Below are 23,122 nucleotides of genomic sequence, written 5' to 3'. Positions count from 1 at the left end.
GGATCAGCAAGCTAAAATTATCTTCATCAGGACATCAGTCTGGTCAGCACGGCATCAGGATTCAGCATCAAAGTTCAGAAAGAGCAAAGTCTCTTTAAGTGGTAAAGTTAAGCACGTCTCTTCTCAAGACAGTCAAGAAAATAATGGCCTTATGGCAAGATATAAAATGGGCTAATGGTGTCCTCTTCTCAGTACAGTCTGGCTAAATTAGATTTCCTAAAACTACTTCCCATTACCCTATTGGTTCAAGAATTGCATGTTCACACTTTGTCCAATAAAAGTAAATCCTCAAATCTATACTTCTACTAGAACATGGTTCACATGTCAATGATTGGCTTCCTGTTCTTCTGTTCTCGTCATGCCAGTCATCAGGTAACAATATTGTTGCAGCTTATACTCTAGTCAGTGTATTCATTGTCTTCTCCTGGGAAAGTCAGTCTCACACACATTATATTAAACATTGTTGCACTAGCAAGTACAGCATCTTCTAACAACCAGTTTCTCATGAGATAGACTTCCAGCTACAAGCATTAGGTCAGCACAGTGGAAAATCACAATTTCATTCTCTAAACATCCATTTTATACGTTGCCTAAGAAATGCAGCTTGACATGAGTCCATGCAACTAGGTCAAGACCTCGCTAAGTTAAGGCCTATGATTAATAAAGCTAATACATAATGCATAACCCTTAGTATGACATATTACTACATTAATCAAACATACGCACGGCTTTTCATATTAATAACCCATTAATAAGTACACTTTGTGAACATTGGAGGCCACTCAGGCAGGGGCTCCTTCAAATGCATGCATTATTTTTCATTAAGTTAATACATTTTGTACACAAATCCAACACTCAGAAGATATGAATTCACATCAATAATTTCATTAGAAATTCTGCATTAACAATCACTATAAAGTCCTTAGTATGATTCACCTCTTAATTGGGCCAGTAACCAGTATTATACTTTAATATGATGATTTCAGCTGCTGAAAACAGCCAAATTCTTCGAGTGAAAGCCTGTTGAAAATGAAGAGCTATCAGAGGAATGAGACTCAGATGTTCCTCATTTATTAGTGGTCCCTCAAGGTCCAACTCTCAATGGGCTCTATTTTCTCAACCAGGTATTGGCAACTCTGGGGTGAGGAAAATACAGCCTGTGCTCTGGGCAACTCGTAATCAGGCTCTGAGTCATTTAATCTAACCTTTAATTTTTTTAAATTATGAATTATTTATTTTCAGCATTTGTTCTCTAAACGCTAAAGCTGAATTCCTTTTCAGCAAGGTATTTGTAGATGACGTAGCATGCATTCAATTGTTTGGTTCATTTGACATGGTCTGCTGATGCCCTGAGTTTACTCTTTGAGTGGGCGATGACAGATGGTGGTTACATAAAGACTATGTTTTCACATTCAGGGTGTGCTTCCGAGGAGTAAGGGACATCAAATTAGTTTTTTCTTTGGTTCAACCAAGGTTTGTTTAGGGAAACGTAGGTAAAATTGGTTGACCAAAATTTAACATACTATTTGACAGCTGTTCTGTTTGAAGTATTTGCAGTATAGATCGTAATTTTTAGTGATAATTTAGATGTAATCTATTTGGTTTCTTTCTCATAATAGCTGTCTCAAGGACTCATTACAAACCTATCTTATTGTAAGTATAGTAAGATAAAACAAGACTTAATAAAGCCAGTCATTTTGGCTTTTAAGTAATGTTACCCATTAGTGTAATGATTATGAATTGTTTTGGTGTTTACCTGTGCAGCAAAATGGCAATTGTATTTATTCTGAGTGCAAAAGTGTATTGGCCTTGCAATTTATCCCTGACCGTCTGTATTTATACATATAAAAACCACTAGTGTGAGAGCAAAGACAGAACTGGAAATTAAAGAATGTGGTGGTATGACAACTGTCAGTGTTAGCACGTCAAACCTTATTAAGTAAACTTACAAGGGAGATGGGTATAGGCCGATGGACCTTTTGACTGCGCTTTGAATTTTTCCCACCATGAACCCCGTACCAGTATAAATCAATAACCATAACAATCAATAACATCAATAATCAATAGGTGTCAATAATTTACGCACACCATGACTTTGCGGACATGAATAACCACACCTTTATGTGTTGGTTACAGTGTTCATGTTCCTATATTAACAATGCTAATGTCACGTAACATAGTCTCAGAATCAAATGATAGACATACAAAAACAATACTGGCTGACAAAAGCGGCAAAAGAATCTCAATCTAATCAAGGCTCGAGCCACTACACATTCTAAAGTTACTGTACAAATTAGTAACAAGAATAACTGTGCAAACGAAATAACGTACATTTAGATTTAGCAAATAAAAGACATCCACTGTCATTACATTTAGCGGACTTCATTAGGGAATACCCTAACTATCATTAGATAAGAATACCATGTTTGGACTTCATGCAAAACAATACAGTCAACATAAATTTGGAAAAACATCTAACTATGGCTCTATCAAAACAGCGGTTGGTACCTAGAAACAAAAGCAAATAGACATAACAATCAGTAACATTGTCTTTATACCTGTCCTCAATATGATTCAGCAAGCTGTGACAGTCTTCGTCAATAGGAAATCAGTTCAGTCAGCAAGACATCAGGATTCAGCATTGAAGTTCAAAAAAGTAAAGTCTCTTTAAGCAATAATGTTAAAAACGCCTCTTCTCGGGACAGTCAAGGAAAATAATAGTGTATTTCCTCTCGGTGCAGTCCAGCTAACTTAGATTTACTAAAACTACTTCCCACGTCCTTATTGGTCAAAAGAATCACATGTTTACATTTAGTCCAATAAAAATAGAACCTCAAATCAAAATGTTTACTACTACATGGTTCACATGTCGATGATTGGCTCCTTGTCCCCCGTTCTCATCATTCGGCTTGTCAGGTATCAATTTTGTTGCAGCTTATACCCCAGTCAGTGTCTTCTCCTGGGAAGGTCAGACTTACACATACTACATTAAACAATGTTTCACTAGCTAGTACAACATCTTCTAGCAAGCAGTTTCTCACGAGAACGAACTTCAGCTACGAGCATATGATCAGTACAGTGGAAAATCACAATTTAGGGCCAGATGTATCATCACGGCCCTTTGCGATTCGGAAATAGCGATTTTTAAGAAATCCCTATTTCCGACTCGCAAAGTACCATGTATCACATTTGCGATTCGGTAATAGCGATTTCTTAAAAATCGCAAATGCTATTACCGAATCGCAAATTGCAATACCGGTCCCATTCGCACCTATGGGCCTGTTGGCCCATAGCTGTGAATTTTTTGCATTTCCAAAATTTAGATTTCTGAACCAGAAATCGCAATTTTGGAAATGCAAAAGCCCAGGGTGCTGGGGGCCTAAGGCCCCCTCTGCTGCACCCCAAAAATGTCTTAGAGGACATGTAAGGTGCACACATGCCAAAAGGGCATGTGTGCTTTACATGTTCAATATAAAAATGCATTTTACATGCATTTTTAAATTTTGCACTAGGTTACCACCTGGTTTCTTTTCATGGTATTTTGCATGTGCAAAATGCCATTCTGCGAAAAATCGGTATTTGCGATTTTTTGCAGCATCTCCTTGCGATTTGGATTTTGCGAATCGCAAGTTGCGACTCGCAAAACCAGGCCGCATCTCAAGAAATCGAAATTTTTGCGATTTCTTAGTTGTGGTCTGCGAATGCCTTTCATGCATCGCAGACCACTTTTTTGCACTCGCAAACGGCCGAATTTTGCGACTCGCACCGTTTGCGAGTGCAAAAAAATGTCATACATCTGGCCCTCAATTCTCTAAACAGCCATTTTAAAAAACGCCTAAGAAAATACAGCTTGACATGAGGCCATGCAACTAGGCCCAAGACCTCGCTAAGTTAAGGCCTACAATTAATAAAGCTAATACATAATAGATAACCTTCAATATAACATGTTACTACATTAATCAAACATAAGCTCAACATTTCACATTAATAAGTCATTAATAAGTAAACTTCATGAACATTGGCAGCCACTCAAATTGGCGCACCCTTAAATGTGTGCATTAATTTCTCTATGTTAATACATTTTCTACACAAATCCAACACTCAAAATACATGAATATTCATTTTTAAAATTCAGCATTAACAATCCCTCCTCTGATGACTAAGGCCTGGCGGTTGGTGATAAAGCGGCGGTAATACCGCCAACAGGCCAGCGGTAATAAATATGAAATTATGACCACAGCGGAAACCATTCAGACAGACAGCCACTTTAACACATCGACCGCCAGGGCAAAACCAACAGGCAACACAGCGGTAACCGACTCATCCAGGCGGAAGACAATGTTCCGCCCACTGTATTATGAGACACCAATCTACCACTTTTTTCCAGGGCGGTACCAATGACATCAAAAGCCTGGCAGAAACACTGCACAGAAGGTAAACTACTCACTTCTGGAGACTCAAGGAAGAACCACGCCGCCATGAAGCCCGAGTTGCATGTCTTCCCCATGATCTTCTACCTTCTGCTCCATTACGCTAATACATAATGGATAACCTTTAATATAACATGTTACTATATTAATCAAACATAAGCTCAACATTTCACATTAATAAGTCATTAATAAGTAAACTTCATGAATATTGGCAGCCACTCAAGTGGGCGCACCCTTAAATGTGTGCATTATTTTCTCTACTTTAATACATTTTCTACACAAATCCAACACTCAAAATACATGAATATTCATTTTTAAAATTCAGCATTAACAATCCCTCCTCTGATGACTAAGGCCTGGAGGTTGGTGATAAAGCGGCGGTAATACCACCAACAGGCCAGCGGTAATAAGTATGAAATTATGACCACGGCGGAAACCACTCAGCCAGACAGCCACTTTAACACACCGACTGCCAGGGCGAAACCAACAGGCACCACAGCGGTAACTGACTACAGCCAGCGGAAGACAATGTTCCACCCACTGTATTATGAAACACCAATCCGCCACCTTTTCCAGGGCGGTACCAACGACATCAAAAGCCTGGCAGAATCACTGCACAGAAGGGAAACGACTCACCTCTGGAGACTCAAGGAAGAACCACGCCACCATGAAGCCCAAGTTGCATGTCTTCCCCATGCTCTTCTACCTTCTGCTCCATTACGAACACCAATGCCGGCGAAGGCGACCACGGTGAGTACTGCCGCCTAGCACACAGGGGAGGGGGGGGAGGAAAAAGAGTGTGATACACACATGCAACACCCCCACCCCCAACATCATACACATAACCAGATGCAGTAACATTACATATACCACCTGCACTCCTCAGGAATAATGCAAGGACAAAAGGAATTGATTAAAGTGAGTGTAATAAGATAAAATAGTATAAATACGTGCATCAAAATCAAAAAGTATATACACATTTACAAATGTAGGGACACTGCCCAGTCCTCAATATCCGTGGGCCACAGGGCCACATTACATAGTCCAAGGCCCTACCTTACTCCTGCAACAACACGGAGAGAACACTGCAGGGGCATCAGATCAAAAATAGACAGGCACCTCATGGGGACGGGGAATGGCGGGCACCTCAGCCGGAAGATGGTACAACGCCACTGGTCCTGGAGGGGGCAACATGCCCATCACTCTGTCCTCGGGAGTGCAAGGCCTCAGTCTTTCAAGTGTGTGATTTGCCCACAGCTTTGTCCTGGGGAGTGCAAGACCACCCTCTCTCAAGTTGGGGACTTGCCCACTGCTTAGTCCTGGGGAGTGCAAGGCCACAGTCTTTCAAGTGGGTAATTTGCCCACTGCTTGGTCCTGGGGAATGCAAGGCCACAGTCTTTCAAGCAAGTGATATGCCTACTGCTTGGTCCTGGGGAGTGCAAGGCCACATTCTTTCAATTGGGTGATTTGCCCACTGCTTAGTCCTGGGAGTGCAAGGCCACACTCTTTCAAGTGTGTGATTTGCCCACTGCTTGGTCCTGGGGAGTGCAAGGCCACAGTCACTCAAGTGGGTGACTTGCCCACTGCTTGGTCCTGGGGAGTGCAAGGCCACAGTCTTTCAAGTGGGTGATTTGCCCACTGGCTCTGGAGAGGGCTACATGCCCTGTGCTTGATCCTGAGGTGTGCAAGGCCACAGTCTCTCCAGTGGGTGACTTCTTCCATTGATCCTGGATGGGGCATTGTGCCCAGTGAGCTTCATCCTGTGGACGATGGGGTGAGTGGATGGCTTCTTCCACTGGTTATGGAGGGGGCATTGTGCCCAGTGAGCTTCATCCTGTGGAGGATGGGTTGAGTGGATGGCTTCTTCCATTGGTTATGGAGGGGGCATTGTGCCCAGTGAGCTTCATCCTGTGGAGGATGGGGTGAGTGGATGGCTTCTCCACTGGTTCTGGAGGGGACATTGCGCCCAGTGAGCTTCATCCTGTGGAGGATGGGGTGAGTGGATGGCTTCTTCCACTGGTTCTGGAGGGGGCATTGTGCCCAGTGAGCTTCATCATGTGGAGCATGGGGTGAGTGGATGGCTTCTCCACTGGTTCTGGAGGGGGCATTGTGCCCAGTGTGCTTCATCCTGTGGAGGATGGGGTGAGTGGATGGCTTCTTCCACTGGTTCTGGAGGGGGCATTGTGCCCAGTGAGCTTCATCCTGTGGAGGATGGGGAGAGTGGATGGCTTCTTCCACTGGTTCTGGAGGGGGCATTGTGCCCAGTGAGCTTCATCCTGTGGAGGATGGGGTGAGTGGATGGCTTCTTCCACTGGTTCTGGAGGGGGCATTGTGCCCAGTGAGCTTTATCCTGTGGAGGATGGGGTAAGTGGATGGTTTCTCCACTGGTTCTGGAGGGGGCATCGTGCCCTGTGATGCAGATCATGGGGAGTGCAAGGTCACAGTCTCTCAAGTGGGTGACTTGCCCACTGCTTGGTCCTGGGGAGTGCAAGGCCACAGTCTTTCAAGTGGGTGATTTGCCCACTGGCTCTGGAGAGGGCTACATGCCCTGTGCTTGATCCTGGGGAGTGCAAGGCCACAGTCTCTCCAGTGGGTGATTTCTACCATTGATTCTGGAGGGGGCATTGTGCCCAGTGAGCTTCATCCTGTGGACGATGGGGTGAGTGGATGGCTTCTTCCACTGGTTATGGAGGGGGCATTGTGCCCAGTGAGCTTCATCCTGTGGAGGATGGGGTGAGTGGATGTCTTCTTCCATTGGTTCTGGAGGGAGCATTGTGCCCAGTGAGCTTCATCCTGTGGAGGATGGGGTGAGTGGATGGCTTCTCCACTGGTTCTGGAAGGGACATTGTACCCAGTGAGCTTCATCCTGTGGAGGATGGGGTGAGTGGATGGCTTCTTCCACTGGTTCTGGAGGGGGCATTGTGCCCAGTAAGCTTCATCCTGTGGAGCATGGTGTGAGTGGATGGCTTCTCCACTGGTTCTGGAGGGGGCATTGTGCCCAGTGAGCTTCATCCTGTGGGGGATGGGGTGGGTGGATGGCTTCATCCACTGGTTCTGGAGGGGGGAATTGTGCCCAGTGAGCATCATCCTATGGAGGATGGGGTGAGTGTATGGCTTCTCCACTGGTTCTGGAGGGGGCATCGTGCCCTGTAATGCAGATTTTGGGGAGTGCAAGGTCACAGTCTCTCACCTGGGTAATCATCACATTACCACTACAAGGTTGTCCCCAAGCCAGGATCTTCTGAAAAGTCATGTGTTGAAAAACTATACAATGTACAATATAGAAATCGCAAAATGTAGTTTAAAATGCTCAAAATAATGTACTACTAAAAGGGCTGAAAGAGCTTAACTTGGCTGTGCCATTATGCCTTATAAAATGTGAATTAAGGGAGTGGTTATTTCCTTATGCAAGCGTGTGAAAATGGATTTCCCCCATAACGTGGTGCACCAGAATGCATACAAGTAAAGTGCACGGATGATAATAATCGTACATGTCATGCACATTTATTCATCGGTTGCAAATATATTAATGTTAAAGTATGTTAGACAATGTTATTTCTATAGTCATTTTGTATTCACTGAGAGAAATGTGTTTAAAATCATTTGACGAAAAGTACAATATATAGAAACGTTAGCTTGGCCTGAGTGAAGGCCCACATTTTTTCTGTGTTTAATCTTCAATGTGAAAGTTTGTTTTATTGCATGTTTCTCTAAGCTGCAGGGACAGTATTATGAGCTTGAGGCTAATAAAGATTTTATTGTGCTGAAAAGAGGAGAGGGCCTGAGATGACGTGTTACCAAGGTTGAAGAGGACTAATGTGGAGACAGCAATCAAATACTCCTCTGAATTTCTGAGCACAGAGTGAACCAAAGGATGTTTCAAGGTTCAGATGCCAATTAGGCAGTTGATAGAGTTGTTGATTAGGGAAACATTTCTTCATTGATGTCACTCCTTGGAAGGTTTGAGATTTAAGAGTGGTATAGTTAGCTGAAGGGCAGATATATTTTTTCCCTTTTGAGCAGAGCAAACCCCTCTGAGGCACAGACCTCGATCTGAAAATACTTGGCAGCTTTACGCTGCACCCACCTCTCTTGACAGAACATTACAAAGAAGTGCTGACACTTTTCTCTGAACCCTTGTTAGATAGATACGATAAGTAGATATTCAAATCAAATGGTTAGGGAGGATGATTTATCTCTTCAAATTCAAAGCATCATATGCTTTCCCTTCTGTTTTGTATTGCTGTTATTGAAATATTAGTTTTCTATATGATGATTACATTTAGAGTAGTTTGTAGTTTTGATTCTCCTTTGGGGATGCTTTACATTTACTCTATGGTTTTGAGACTCATTTATGTACTTTTACTTTGAGTCTGCAATAAACCTTTAACCTTAATTTGGTCTCCGAGATTTAATGTGTAGGTGGCAGGTTACACTGTGATAGATAAACTACTGGAAAATGTACCTTCTCACCCCTAAGAAAGGGAAAGGATTCATTGAGCTCAAGAGATTAGAAATAGTATCCACAGCTTGATCAGGGCCTTTTTATAGTACTAAACATAAATGAAACAAGATCACACAATTAGCCCTCTGTATTACTAGATTGCCACATAGCCTTACAAATACTGAAACACAGATTGTGGTAGAAGTGCATTCAGTGCATATTAGTGAACATCATATTCATCCAGTTGGAAATTTGCATTGTGTAAACAGTAACAGTGGGAAAAATCATTGATGCAGCATTTCAGTGGTCTTGATTTAGAGTAGCCACTTTCCTCAGGACTGACAATTTAATAGACTAATTAGGGCACAACTACAGTAATATATCTCAAGCAAGATTTACAACAGCTGAAAGGGATAAGTATACAGCTCTCAGCAGAATGTGTACTAAGGTAGGTACATCACCTCCTCAGAAAACATTTTACAGGCGCCAGTCTGTGCATTCAAAAACCATTGTAACATACAATGTCTCCAAATGTAGGATACCTCCCCTGATGTATAATCAATGCTTGATTCATTCGAACATACTGCAGTGCAATATATGTGAGGTACCCGATTGTACAACAATAATGGGGGGTCTCGACTTACTGTAGAGAACTTGAAAACAGCTGAAGAATTGATTATTCATTGGGGACATTTCACTTGGCGCCTTTGTGTGTCACTATGGTTTTTGAATGTGCTACATGTGCTGCAAGGTGTACTTGTGTAAGATGTGGGCACTGAGGCTCAGTTTGATGTCAATGTGGACGCCCAGGAACTTTGCACAGTTGAAAATCCCTGGAGTGAAACCTTTCAGGTTCATATTTGAGAGTGATTTTTGTACTATATGATATGTGTTGCCCTTGGTGACACGCAGAAATTCAGTCTTGTTGATAGGAGTTAGAATGAAGGATTAAAACACACTTCTGAACTGTGGTGAAGCAATTCTCTAATTGGTCGATGTCATGTCCAAATCAGATTCTCAGGTTCAGCTGGGTGTCATCTACATATTGTGAAGATGCAGGTTAGGAGGTCTCCCAAAAGTTCCTCTTAGATATTGAAGGTTACTGCTAAGGGTATTGAGCCTTAGTTCACCATAGGAGATTAGGCTGGTGTGGGTCTGGAAGAGCCGACTTGAACCTACTTGATTCTGTACTTCAGGCAAGGCGTAAAACACTGCAAACTGATTTCATGGCGATCATCAGTATCAAAAGTTGCAGAGAGGTTGAGGAGGGCAAGAAAATGGAAGTCAGAGAAAAGTATTGTGGTTGTTTCTGTACTGTAGTCTGAATTTAGACTGGTAGTTTTGCAGGAGGGCATTAGTTTGAGCTACTGGGGGCAACAGTTTTCTCAATGATCAACACCAGGGGTAATGGGGAAGTAATCTGATGGCAGTTAGGGAAGACATCGTGGGTCAACATGGGCTTCTTCAGAAGATGAAAAATGTGCCTGGTCTTGAGAGGATCCACAAAGATGCCTTAGCTAAAAGAAACTATCACAATTATCACAACCACATGTGGGAACATCATTAGTGTACAGGCAGCAAGGGTCTTATGGCACAGAGTCAGGAGGGGCAGAATTGCGAGAGATAATGGCCAAATGTGTAGTCAGTCTATCATGACCATGATCTTATGCTCAGGTGATATTTTAGAGTCAATATTCTAGTTGAATATAAAAAATAACTAGTCAAATATCGCTTGAATGCAAAACGTAATCCACATATACATTTCAGTGCCATATGGGTGTTTATGCAGTGCTAGTGGGAAAACTTGTTTTGAGAATAATAGAATACATGTCTTTGGCGGTAGGTATAGAGTCTGACTTATAAATAGTTGATGTTCAGTAGAGTTGTAGTGTTTCACTTAAATCTCCTTCACATATGAAAATTGGATGACTGTGTGTAAGTGGCTTTTGGAGTTAGGTAGAGGGTGGCCAAAACATCAGCTCAGAGGGAGGTCAAGGCAGACCATTTAGGTTTGGTGTGTATAGGGACACATAATGTGTTGTCATATTTTGTCAAGTACAAACATGCAGTGGACCACACTAGAAACAACTCACTTGCATATAATATGAATTGCAGAGATATGTAATTTAAATACAATAAAGCATATCTCTCGAGTCTTTTCTACAAATATACAAAATTAGCTTTATTAAGATCTAAACATATATAGGTTCAATCATTATATAGTAATACCACATAATTATAGCAACATAATATGAAAGTTGATTAAATGACTAAAGGAAAGAAACCACCTGTCACCTCAAATAAATACCAAAAGTAACCTCCAAGCTTCCAGATATACTTCCATCAAACATACCCACACATCCACATACAAACCCTCTCACCCATTAATAAAAGCATCAATGCAAAACAAATTACATCAATTATTACAATACTAAATAATTAATGATCTTCAGTCTATAACTGGCCAACTCTAAACAGTTTCATAATCTGTTAATTTCAATGTGTGCTGAATCAGCTCTAGTTTCAATGTACGCCCAATATAACATAATGAACAGTCTATGTGGATAGAGTACGCCAATATAAAGACATGCAAGTTCAATATGGGTTGGATACGCCTACGTGCGTTTCGGTGTATGATCTTCCAACCGAACCACCTTCTTCAGGGCTGTCCAATTCCAAAGAGTTCTTTAGGGGATGATTGTTTAAGGTAACGTGAAATTATAGGCTTCTCCACTCTAATATGATAGAATATGATATCTTTCTTGGGCACTTATTCACCTACTGTACATCACTCAGGCTCTCATGAATCCCCGAGAGCTAGACCTATAAGCTGTACGCAGCAAACAATAGGAGATGGCTACCAGAGGGTATACTTCAGGTGTCCTATTATGGTATATTCTCAGTGGCCATATATGTTCCTCTGTGACTAATCCCGGTCGTGATGGCCCAAAGTCGGGAATGTGCACACTGTGCCTATAGAGCCCATATGTTCCTTATTGCGCAGGCGGATGGTAAAACCTTCATATTTTGTCAATCCTGACCTTGAAGCATAGTTTAATTACTGTGCATTTTTTCTTGGAGTAGGTGATTTGAGGGTGATCAGTGGAGCTTACATAGTGCTTTATTTCTAATAAGAGCACCTTGCTATTGTAGGCGGTTCAATTGTTGAGGCGACTTTGGGCTCTGAGATGAACTATGTGACAGACACTTTTCAGTGTTACTGGGTTTTCTGGCGTCTGTGCTCTCCTCTTCTTTTGTTTTCTGATGGTGCTTTTACTGCGGTGAATAATAATATCTCCTACTAAGATAATTAGGCTTCCCATGGGTTTGACCATGGCTGTGTGAACTTTAGATGAATTAACTGTGTTAATTGTGTGTTTACTTCTAGTGTTTTATCCTTTAAACCGTTAAAAACACATTTATCACGAATAAACATTCAATAACCACAGCTTTGATCAGTGCCTAACATATGAAAACCTTTAATCATTGTAACTAAAGAAATGATGCTGTTAGGTCCTCTTTGCCACAGGCTCTGTGTGGGAACCATAGACTTCATCTTCAGTTTACACATTGGTGAGGACCCTACCACACTCCAATTTGAGAATACACCAAGCCCACAGAGGAAAATGAATTCCTAATTATCGTCACTCTAGCTCCTGGCTTGCACAAGTTGGTTCTTTGCTGCATTTTACCTTGCTGGACAGCATTATTTCACAGCAGAATCATTGCAAAATAAAATCAGCTGGCTGAAGAATATGTTTCTCTCTTATCATATGCAAAGCCATAATCTTTATTTTATTATTGTTGCAGTTGTTATTGCGGTGCCATGTGTTATTTTCTTAATACTTAATAACACTTGCATGATATTAAGTAAATGGAAACATGCTTTATGACTCTAAAATTGAGATATGCCACAGATTTCCCCTTGTCCTCTGCCATTTGGTGATCACTATAAAGTCCTTATTATGATTCACCTCTTAATCGGGCCAGTAACCAGTATTTCACTTTCACATGATGATTTCAGCTGCTGAAAACACCCCAAATCTTCGAGTGAAAGTCTGTTGAAAGTTAAGAACTATCAGAGGAATCAGACCCAGATGTTCCTCATTTATTAATGGGCCATCAATGTCCATCTCTCAATTTGCTCTATTTTCCTCATCAGGTATCGGTAACTTTGGGATGAGGAAAATACGGGCTGTGCTCCGGGCCACTTGTAATCACAGTCTGAGTCATTTAATCTAAGCTTTAATATTTTTTATGATGAATTATTTATTTTCAGCATTTGTTCTCAGAACGCTACAGCTGAATTCCTTATCAGCAATGTCTCTGTAAATGAGTTAGCATGCATCCACTGTGTTTTGTTTGGGTCATTTGACATGGTCTGCTGATGCCTTGAGTTTACTCTTTGAGTGGGCGATAACAGATGGTGGTTCATCTACCGTACACAGAGACTATGTTTTCACATTCAGGGTGTGCTTCCGAAGAGCAAGGGACATCAAATGAGTTTTTTCTTTGGTTGAACAAAGGTTTGTCTAGGTAAACATGTAGGTAAAGTCGGTTGACTAAAATTTAACATACTATTTGACAGCTGTTCTGTTTGATGTATTTGGAATATATTTCTTCGTTTTTAGTGGCAGCTTTAGATGTAATCTATTCGGTTTCATTATCATAATAGCTGTCTCAAGAATTCATTCCAAACCTATCTTATTGTAAGTATAGTAAGATAAAACAAGACTTAAAAAAGCCAGTCATTTTGGCTTTTAAGTAATGTAACCCATTAGTGTAATGATTATGAATTGTTTTGGTGTTTACTTGTGCAGCAAAATGGCAATCTTATTTATTCTGAGTGCAAAAGAGTATTGGCCTTGCAATTTATCCCTGATCCTCTGTATTTATACAAATGAAAACCACTAGTGTGAGAGCAAAGACAGAACTGGAAATTAAAGAGAGTGGTGGTGTGACATCTGTCAGTGTTAGCACGTCAGACCTTATTAGGTAAACTTACAAGGGAGACGCGTATAGGCCGATGGACCTTTTCACTGCGCTTCGAGTTTTTCCCACCATGAACCACGTCCAGTACAAATTAATTACCATAACAATCAATAACATCAATAATCAATAGATGTCAATAATATACGCACACCATGACTTTGCGGACATGAATAACCACACCTTTATGTGATGGTTACAGTGTTTATGTCCCTATATTAACAATGCTAATGTCACGTATGAAAGACATACAAAAACAGTACTGGCTGACCAAAGCGGCAAAAGAATCTCAATCCAATCAAGGCTTGAGCCACTACACATTCTAAAGTTACCGTACAAATTAGTATCAAGAAAAACTGTGCAAACTAAATAACGCACATTTAGATTTAGCATAGAAAAGCCATCAACTGTCATTACATGTAAGGACTTCATCAGGGAATACCCTAACTATCATTAGATAAGAATACCATGTTTGCACTTCATGCAAAACAATATAGTCAACACAAATTTCGAAAAACATCTAACTATGGCTCTATCAAAATAGCGGTTGGTACCTAGAAACAAAAACAAATAGACATAACAATCAGTAACATTGTCTTTATATCTGTCCTCAATATGATTCAGCAAGCTGTGACAGTCTTCGTCAATAGGACATCAGTTCAGTAAGCAAGACATCAGGATTCAGCATTAAAGTTCAGAAAAGCAAAGTCACTTTAAGCAATAAAGTTAAACATGTCTCTTCTCGGGACGGTCAAGGAAAATAATGGAGTATCTCTTAATAAGTAAACTTACAAGGAGACACAAATAGCTCGATGAACCTTTTGGCTCTCTTCGAGGTTTTCCTAACATATATCCCGTATATGCACAGATCAATAATCAATAACAATCAATAACATTAATAGTCAATAGGAGTCAGTAATTTCCCACACCGTGACCTTGCAGTCATGAATAACCACACCATTAGGTAAAAGTTTGAATATTTATTTCCTTATATTAACAATGCTAATGTTACGTACCTCAATCTCAAAATCAAATGATAAACATACAGAAACAACACTGGCTGTCCAAAGCGGTGAAAGAATCACAATCTAATCAATGCTTGAGCTTCTACACATTCTAAGGTTACAGTACAAATTAGTAGAATGAATAACTGTGCAAACGATATTACATACATTTAGATTCACCAAAGAAAAGACATCAGCTGTTATTTCATGTGGCGAATTTCATCAGTGAGAATCCTACCTATCATCAGATTAGAATAGCATGTTTGGGCCTCATGCAAAACAATTTAGTCAACACGAATTTGGAAAAGCATCTAACTATGGCTCTAACAAAATTAGCGGTTGGTACCTAGAAACAAAAGCAAGTAGACATAACAATCAGTATCATAATCAGTATACCTCTCCTCTATTGGATCAGCAAGCTAAAATAATCTTCATCAGGGCATCAGTTGGTTCAGCACGACATCAGGATTCAGCATCAAAGTTCAGAAAGAGCAAAGTCTCTTTAAGTAGTAAAGTTAAGCACGTTTCTTCTCAAGACGGTCAAGAAAATAATGGCCTTATGGCAAGATATAAAATGGGCAAATGGTGTCCTCTTCTCAGTACAGTCTGGCTAAATTAGATTTACTAAAACTACTTCCCATGACCATATTGGTTCAAGACTTGTATGTTCACACTTTGTCCAATAAAAGTAAACTCTCAAATATGTATTGTTGCAGCTTATACTCCAGTCAGTGTATTCATTGTCTTCTCCTGGGAAAGTCAGTCTCACACACATTACACTAAACATTGTTGCACTAGCAAGTACAGCATCTTCTAACAAGCAGTTTCTCAAGAGAAAGACTTTCAGCTACGAGCATTAGGTCAGCACAGTGGAAAATCACAATTTAATTCTCTAAACATCCATTTTATAAGTCGCCTAAGAAATGCAGTTTGACATGAGGCCATGCAACTAGGCCAAGACCTCGATAAGTAAGGGCCTACAATTAATAAAGCTAATACATAATGCATAACCCTTAATATGACATATTACTACATTAATCAAACATAAGCTCGACATTTCATATTAATAACCCATTAATAAGTACACTTTGTGAACATTGGAGGCCGCTCAGGCAGGCGCTCCTTCAAATGCATGCATTATTTTTCATTAAGTAAATACATTTTTTACACAAATCCAACACTCAGAATATATGAATATACATTAATAATTTCATTAGAAATTCTGCATTAACAATCACTATAAAGTCCTTAGTATGATTCACCTCTTAATTGGGCCAGTAACGTTTATTATACTTTAATATGATGATTTCAGCTGCTGAAAACAGCCAAATTCTTTGAGTAAAAGTCTGTCGAAAATGAAGAGCTATCAGAGGAATGAGACCCAGATGTTCCTCATTTATTAGTGGTCCCTCAAGGTCCAACTCTCAATGGGCTCTATTTTCTTAACCAGGTATTGGCAACTCTGGGATGAGGAAAATACAGCCTGTGCTCTGGGCAACTCATAAACAGGCTCTGAGTCATTTAATTTAATCTATCCTTTAATTTTTTTTGATCATGAATTATTTAGTTTCAGCATTTGTTCTCTAAATGCTAAAGCTGAATTCCTTTTTAGCAAGGTATTTGTAGATGAGTTAGCACGCATTCAATTGTTTGGTTCATTTGACATGGTCTGCTGATGCCCTGAGTTTACTCTTTTAGTGGGCGATGACAGATGGTGGTTACACAAAGACTATGGCCCTCATTACAACCCTGGCGGATGGTGTTAAAGCGGCGGTAAGACCGCCAACAGGCCGGCGGTAAAAAAAATGGAATTACGACCGTGGTGGAAACCGCCAACAAAGCCAGCCACTTTAACACTCCGACCGCCACGGCGGTACAAACAAACAGCGTGGTGGTCACCGCAAACAGACAGGCGGAGGTCAATGTACCGCCCATAGTATCACAACCTACCAATCTGCCACCTTTTCCGGGGCGGATTCACCCCGGACAAAAACACGGCGGAAACAGGACTTCGAAGGGAAAACGCTCACCTCTACACACCCCACGAAGAATCCGGATGCCATGGAACCAGAGCTGCAGATCCTGCCAGCCCTTATTTTCTTGCTCCTCTACCAGGGGCACGAACGCCGGCGGCGAAGACCACAATGAGTACTGCACCTACGACACAGGGGAGGGGGGAGGAAAAAAAAAAAACACACACGCAACACCCCCACCCTCAACCACCACAACACACACACTAATGCAGCATGATACATTACAGTTACACCCCCCAACTCCCCCGGAACAATGCAAAGACAAAATGAAATTAGTGTAACCATTGTAATATATTAAAATCCAGTACACAAAAATATACATATACACACTATAAACAAAATATACAGCAAGAATAGTAGTCCAGGTTGTGCTCCATTGAAGTCCCTGGAACACTGGGCCCACACGGTATGGGCGAGGCCCACACAAGATCCCTGACCATGACGGATAGAACACTGCAGGGGCATCAGATAGCAATAAAACAGGCACCTTAGGGGGACGGAAAGGTGGGGCACCTCAGCCGGTTGAGTGCCCGATGCCAAATCCACAAGGGGGCCACATGCCCACTGTTCCATCCTGGGGAGTGCAAAGTCACAGTCTCTCAAGTCTCCACAGTGGGTGGGTTGCCCACTGTTCCATCCTGGGGAGTGCAAAGCCACAGTCTCTCAAGTCTCACAAGTGGGTGGTTTGCCCACTGCTTTATCCTGGGGAGTGCAAACCCACAGTCTCTCAAGTCTCTACAGTGGGTGGGTTGCCCACTGTTCCATCCTGGGGAGTGAAAAGCCAGTCTCTCAAGTCTCACAAGTGGGTGGTTTGCCCACTACTTTATCCTGGGGAGTGCAAAGCCACAGTCTCTCAAGTCGATAACAGTCTCCACTGGTTCTGGAGGGGGCATGGTGCCCAGAGTGCTTCATCCTGCCAAGGACTGAGGTAGTGGATTTATCTCTCCACTGGTTCTGGAGAGGGCCTTGTGCCCAGAGTGCTTCATCCTGCCAAGGACTGAGGTAGTGGATGCATCTCTCCACTGGTTCTGGAGGGGGCATGGTGCCCAGAGTGCTTCATCCTTCTCGTGGTGGCCTCAGTAGCGTCAGAGCTTTTGGCTCTCATGGGCCTGCGGTGCTTGTTGTGGCGGTGTCCTTAGCAGCAGTGCTTGTTGCGGCGGTGTCCTTGGCAGCGGTGCTTGTTGCGGTGGTGTCCTTGGCAGCGGTGCTTGTGGCGGCGGTGTCCTTTGCAGCAGTGCTTGTTGCAGCGGTGTTCTTGGCAGCGGTGCTTGTGGCGGCAGTGTCCTTGGCAGCGGTGCTTGTGGGGGCGGTGTCCTTGGCAGCAGCGCTTGTTGCAGTGGGCTCCTTTGCACTGACTCAGCTGCTGGCGAACCTTCATGGCCCAGCGGGGCTGGTGCTGGCGGTCATGTCTGGCCCAGCGGGGCTGGTGCTGGCGGTCCTCTCTGGCCCAGCGGGGCTGGTGCTGGCAGTCGTGTCTGGCCCAGCGGCGCTGGTGCTGGCGGTCCTCTCTGGCCCAGCGGGGCTGGTGCTGGCCGTCCTCTCTGGCCCAGCGGGGCTGGTGCTGGTGGTCCTCTCTAGCCTAGCGGGGCTCGTGCTGGCGGTACTCTCTGGCCCAGCGGGGATGATGGCAGTGGCCTCTTGAGCAGTAGGGCAGGTGCTGGCGGTGGCCTCCTGGGCAGCGGGGCTGATGGTCTCTTGGGCAGTAAGGCAGGTGCTGGCGGTGGCCTCCTAGGCAGCGGGGCTGATGGCGGTGGCCTCTTGGGCAGCGGGCTGATGGCGGTGGCCTCTTGGGCAGTGGGCAGGTGCTGGCGGTGGCCTTCTGGGCAGCGGGGCTGATGGCGGTCTTCTCCGCCTTGCTGCTCTTCCCAGACCTGCTGACTTTCTTGTGGCCCTTCCCCACCTTGGAAGGTGTCGCAGCTGACTCCACACTCCCACCTGTACCCCCGGCTGGAGTCTTCCCCCTCTCCCACCGGGCACTGGCCAACTTTTGATGCTTCACAGGTGGGGGACTGTCCGTGCTGTGGCTTAGTGCCACACTGGCTGCCCTGGTGGGCAGTGCACTCCATATTCCGGTGACTACAGGCACCACTGGTCCCGGAGATGTTGTGGCTGAGGTGCTAGGTTGGGACCTGGAGAGTCGGGCCCCAGGAGATGGACGGGGTGGGTGAGGTGTGGGAAAGAGGTCAAGGTTGGACAGGAAAAGTTTTTGGGAGACACTGGGACGGGTAGCTAGAGGGGGTTTGGGAGTGGAGGAAGAGGTTGTGGTTGTAGGAGGTGTTCGTTTGGTGACTTTGGGTGAAGGTGCATGCACTGGAGGTTGTCGTGAGGTGGATGGCCGTTGGGTGGGTGTGTGCCTGCGTTTGTGTATCTTGGGAGGGGGCATCACAGACACACTGGGAGAGGACACAGGGGACGTGTGAATGGTAGTGGGGGTGGTGACTGCACGTGAGCGGGGTGTGGTGGTGTGTGTGCTGGTGATGGCAGTAGTGGCTGTAGATGTAGTGCATGCAGGTGTGAGTGGAGACAAGACTGGGAGGGAGGAGGGAGACCAGGAGGAGGAGGACACAGTGGAGGCAGTGGATGTTGGTGTGTCTGCATGTGTGTGATGCTTGCGTGACTGCCTGTGGGATGTGTGGTGCTTATGTTTGCCTGAGCTTCCCTTGTGTGTTGACGTGTGTGCATGCTGGTCTAAAGGTGTACTTGGGATAGGCTGAGATAAAGGGGTTTGGGTCTGGGTGGAGGAATTTGGATGGGGGAGGCTAGAGACAGGGACTGCCATCAGTGCTGAGGCCAGAGTCTGAAAAGTTCGCTAAAGGGCCGCCTGACCAGAATGAATGCCCTCCAGGAATGCATTTGTTTGTTGCAACTGCCTTTCTACACCCTGGATGGCATTCAAAATGGTAGACTGCCTAACAGTGAGGGATCTGAGGAGGTCTATGGCCTCCTCACTGAGGGCAGCAGGGGTGACTGCGGCAGGGCCTGAGGTGCCTGGGGCGAAGGTGATGCCCACCCTCCTGGGTGAGAGGGCATGGGGCAAAGGCTGAGGGGCTGCTGAGAGAGCGGTGCTGGTAGGGGGGGTGGCGGCTGTACCTGTAGATGCAGGGGGCACAGATGTTGCCGCCACCACAAGGGAGCTCCCATCAGAGGACGAGTCCGTATCACTGGTGTCAGCTCCTGTCCCGCCGTGGAGCTCCCCTCGCCCTCCGTCCCACTGGGGAAATCAGACTCCATAGTGTTGCCCTCCTGGGCCATGTGGGATGGAGCTCCCTCCTGCTCCGGTGCCACTGCTCCTCCGCCTGATGATGTTAATGCACACAAGAACAGGGAGACCACAAAAAGGGGGTGACTACGACAGAAGAAAGACATGTTGAGAGCATGCATTACCGCTACCGTTGGCAGACACGACCGACACAGAAGCCCCATGCACTACGCCGCGCACTTGGGCTCCACTGTTCAATCCCGGTGACATGGCCTACAAGGCTATGGACGACATCTGCACACATGGATGACACAGGAGCATGACTAGGTGTACTTGCCACTGTACAGAGGTGGGGTGCCACATGGCCTGCCTTACGGAGGGACCTTGCCTACTAAACTCGCCCTGGCCTAGGGAAACCCACAGCCCACCTCCCCCACCCAGACACCTCCACTGCACGCAAAATCAGCAGGATGAGAGTGTACTCACCCCCTTGTGGCTGCTGTGATGCCCCCAAGCGCCCATCCAACTTCGGGTACGCCATCACCAGGATCCTGAACATCAGGGTGGTCATGGTGCGACGTTGGGAGGCCATCCTCTGCTGAGCCTCAGCCGTCTTCTTGCTCCAGCGGCGAATTTCCTCCCATCTCTTACGGCAGTGGGTGCTCCATCTGTGGTAGACCCCCAGGGTCCGACGTCCTTGGCGATGGCACGCCAAATATCTTTTTTCTGGTGGGCGCTGACCTACATTAATTGTACGGGGGAAAATAAATGTTATTACCAAATGCCCGGTCACAGTCATTGGCCCCCATCCCTATCCTTGTCATGTGGCACATGCACTCATCTTAGTTTCAGGCACGCCTCAATCTCCCCCCCCCATCTTTCATCCACCCCACTCCACATATGCATAGCCCATACAGCATGCTCCCAGTGTACTTACCTGTTTGTCTGGAGGACCGTAGAGTAGCGTGTACTGAGGGAGGACCCCATCCACGAGTTTCTCCAACTCCTCCGATGTGAAGGCAGGGGCCCTTTCCCCAGTCACTCGAGCCATTGTCTCTTCCAGACCGAGGTCACAGCAGCACTTGCCGTGTAGGTCCTCTCCTGTCGAAGATCAGGTATCGAGTGAGTGTACAGATAGAAAATGGCAGACACGTTCGCAGCGATGCGTACCATCACCACCGGCGTGCATCGTCATTGGCTCCTGGGACCCATAGGGTCCAATGTTAACCAATGCAGCATTGCGCCGCAGTCTTCGACCGCCTACCGCGACGGTGTGCAACGCCAGCGCAGTTACCTCCCATCCCATTGTCCCACTTTACAGGTCAGACAGCCGCCATTTCAGGGGCCCACATGGCTTAATTTCTAACTGCGTCACACATACCCAGGCCTATCCTCAACACACATACAGGCCACTTTTTGGATTATGAATCGTGTTCTGTGTAAGCTGTGGGTAGGTACCTCTGAGTTGGTTGACTCTGTGCTCGCTGTTATCCTTCATAGGCACCGTCCGCTGGGACATGTGAGGAGATGGCAGCATCCTCCGGTGTACAGACCGCTGGTGGACCTGTCGACAATGGAGGAAAGACATGTGATCATCACCTACAGGCTTGACCGTGCCACAATCCAGGAAATGTGTACCCAGTTGGAGCCAGACCTGATGTCAGCTATCCGCCATCCCACAGGAATACCCCCTCAAGTGCAGGTGCTGTCAGTACTCCATTTCCTTGCAAGTGGGTCATTTCAAACAACAGTGGCCATAGCATCAGGGATATCCCAGCCTATGTTTTCCAACGTGTTGTCCAGAGTGTTGTCTGCCCTGCTGAAACACATGCAGAGCTACATCATTTTCCCTCAGGTGGAGGATTTGCCTACAGTGAAAGGTGATTTCTATGCCCTGGGAAATATCCCCAACATCATAGGTGCCATTGATGGGACACATGTGGCTTTGGTACCCCCCCGCAGGAGTGAACAGGTGTACAGAAACCGGAAGAGTTATCATTCCATGAATGTGCAGATGGTGTGTTTGGCAGACCAGTACATCTCCCATGTTAATGCCAAGTTCCCTGGCTCAGTGCATGACGCCTACATCCTGCGGAATAGCAGCATCCCTTATGTGATGGGTCAACTCCAGAGGCACCATGTGTGGCTATTAGGTGAGCACCTGGAAGCAAGACAGTGGGAATGGTTGTCTGGGTCTGGGGATATCCCTACAGGTTAGTGTGTGTCTAACAGTTCACCAAAGAAGGTGTGCCAGTTCATCGTGGCCTGCTGTATGCTTCACAACTTAGCTTTGCGACAACAGGTGCCTTTTCTGCAGGAGGATGGCCCAGATGGCGGTGTTGTTGCAGCTGTGGAGCCTGTGGTCAGTGAAGACGAGGAAGCTGAACAAGAGGACATGGACAACAGGAACCCGGTGATCCTGCAATATTTCCAGTGAGACACAGGTAAGAATACAGACCTGCCTACTACATGTACTTTAACACTACTACCTCTCTACTGTCTGTCGTTTTCACCCAGTGTATGGTCACTGAGTTGTCACTTTCCCTTACGATTTCACAGATGTGGGTCCCACTGTGTGACATCTGCTTTGTTTCCTCATGGACTAGAGCTGTGTGACATAGGTATGTTGACATTACAATTGAAAGAGCATTTTGTCACTGTAATTGCTAATACACTATTTCGAAATCACAGACTGACTCCAGATTGTTTTGTGCTTCAAGGTTGTTTATTTAAGTGCTCAATATTGGAGGGAGTTGTAAAATAGTGAGGGGTGATGGTGGAGGAATGTCCATGGCAGAGTCCAGTCTATTAGTCTCACAGGTGCATTGCCCAAATGGGCATAGGAAGTGGAGCTGGGGCAGTTTGAAGGTGGACAGGGTGACAAAGTGGGACAGAAGGATGACATTCAGGGTGGTCTCATTTCTTGGCAGGGGTCTTGGCATTGTTCTCTGTCTTCTGTCCTGGATCTCAGGGACCATTTTCAGGGTGGTTCTCCCTCTGCAGGGGGTGGGGTGCTGGTGTGG

This window comes from Pleurodeles waltl, chromosome 1_2, assembly GCF_031143425.1.
Source record: "Pleurodeles waltl isolate 20211129_DDA chromosome 1_2, aPleWal1.hap1.20221129, whole genome shotgun sequence".
NCBI classification, from domain to species: Eukaryota; Metazoa; Chordata; class Amphibia; order Caudata; family Salamandridae; genus Pleurodeles; species Pleurodeles waltl.
The sequence above is the reverse complement of the archived record's forward strand: the minus strand, read 5'-3'. Positions refer to the sequence as shown.